Genomic DNA, 1,919 nt, shown 5'->3' on the forward strand with positions numbered 1-1,919 from the left:
CCAGCAGCAATCTCAACCGAGATATCTCCTCAACTCCAGGATAGGATTTTCATGTCCTACACGTTCTTGCGCCTAGCATCATCAACGGTGACACACGAACGGAATTATCCTTGCCACTTCCACACCTCTTGCCTCTGAAACGCGCCAGTTGAAGCTTTAAAGGCAACGGTCCATACTAGGAGGTCAACTGGAGCTGGACAATTGAGCAAAGAGCTCGTGGTTGAATAGCTTGCATTTCATGAGTAGATGATCCATCGTGGGTCCATATTTTAGACGAACGGGTTATTTTTTCGAGGTGGTCAAGAAGTTAATGCGGACCTAATCAAAAATTTAATCGGTCAGTGATAGTACAAACCAGTAACTGCAGCAAACCAATGGTCGATGCAGGGCTCGAACCTGCGACCCTCGCGTTATTAGCACGATGCTCTAACCGACTGAGCTAAACGACCGTTTCTATTCAATACACTGCTCGTGATCCGCAGAGAATTGACTGATGACAAATTACACATACCACACCGACCTAAACGTTCTTGGATTTCATGGAACCGCACACTATGGGAGCCTCATAGTCGCGAACGCTTCGGGGGTATCTATGGCCAACGTAATTGCTCCAGTCGAGCTATATACCAAGGCGTACTCAACGTTCGTAACTACATCATTTGCTGATTAGTGGCTGCACTGTCTCTCTTTTCTATAGTCGGTCCCTCATCCCTTGTACACTGTTGGACAGAGTGCGCACGTAAAGGATATAGCCTGCACCTATAACTGAGGCCAACGAGAGGAGTTCTATTTATTGCTTCTGTGAACCTTGCTCAAGGGGCGCGGGGCCGAGTTACTCGATTGTTCCGTGCGTCTCGATCAGCTATGCCGATCTGATCACTGATGATACATACATGGTTTCTTCTGGCTAGGTTCCATAGGGATGCGGATCATCTAACTTGCCATACCCCTTCTTGACTCATGTATTACCACTAACTGACCTCAAACTACTCTATACAAGGGCTGAGTCGAGAATCGAACTCGAGACCTCTCGCACCCGAAGCGAGAATCATACCACTAGACCACACAGCCAGCCTTAATGAAAGTAGCTACTCGTCTGCTCAGCTGCTTTCATACCATGCTAGACGTTTGTAAAGTAACAAGGGCTGTGCCGAGAATTGAACTCGGGACCTCTCGCACCCTAAGCGAGAATCATACCACTAGACCACACAACCATCACATGTAATGTGTATCACGAACTGGGTCTCGGAAGTTACTCAGGAACTGTCTGATCCAGGATGTCATCTGTCACGTACTTTGACTGGAAACTGCTCTTAGCTGTTCGTTTGAAGTGTCATGTTCCGAAAAACCGGTTTGAAAAGCATCGGAGGTGGTGATTGGTGACACAGTAGTTCGTGAATCTGATGGAGTAATTGTTTTTAGGTTCGTTCGTCTGACCCCGCTGTCACCAATCACCAGCAGCAATCTCAACCGAGATATCTCCTCAACTCCAGGATAGGATTTTCATGTCCTACACGTTCTTGCGCCTAGCATCATCAACGGTGACACACGAACGGAATTATCCTTGCCACTTCCACACCTCTTGCCTCTGAAACGCGCCAGTTGAAGCTTTAAAGGCAACGGTCCATACTAGGAGGTCAACTGGAGCTGGACAATTGAGCAAAGAGCTCGTGGTTGAATAGCTTGCATTTCATGAGTAGATGATCCATCGTGGGTCCATATTTTAGACGAACGGGTTATTTTTTCGAGGTGGTCAAGAAGTTAATGCGGACCTAATCAAAAATTTAATCGGTCAGTGATAGTACAAACCAGTAACTGCAGCAAACCAATGGTCGATGCAGGGCTCGAACCTGCGACCCTCGCGTTATTAGCACGATGCTCTAACCGACTGAGCTAAACGACCGTTTCTATTCAATACA

General features: G+C 47.1%; 4 non-coding genes across 4 annotated transcripts; all 4 read right to left on the reverse strand.

Moving 5' to 3' along the window:
* Positions 1-375: 375 nt before the first annotated feature.
* Positions 376-449, reverse strand: Pmar_PMAR027318. The gene has a single exon. It is a non-coding gene; the product is annotated as a tRNA-Ile (tRNA).
* Positions 450-999: 550 nt separating this feature from the next.
* On the reverse strand, positions 1,000-1,071 carry Pmar_PMAR027319. The gene has a single exon. It is a non-coding gene; the product is annotated as a tRNA-Pro (tRNA).
* A 71-nt stretch (positions 1,072-1,142) lies between these two features.
* Pmar_PMAR027320 lies at positions 1,143-1,214 on the reverse strand. The gene has a single exon. It is a non-coding gene; the product is annotated as a tRNA-Pro (tRNA).
* Positions 1,215-1,829: 615 nt separating this feature from the next.
* Pmar_PMAR027321 lies at positions 1,830-1,903 on the reverse strand. The gene has a single exon. It is a non-coding gene; the product is annotated as a tRNA-Ile (tRNA).
* Between the last annotated feature and the right edge of the window lie 16 nt (positions 1,904-1,919).

Source organism: Perkinsus marinus (assembly GCF_000006405.1).
Source record: "Perkinsus marinus ATCC 50983 genomic scaffold scf_1104296944206, whole genome shotgun sequence".
Classification (NCBI taxonomy): Eukaryota; Perkinsozoa; order Perkinsida; family Perkinsidae; genus Perkinsus; species Perkinsus marinus.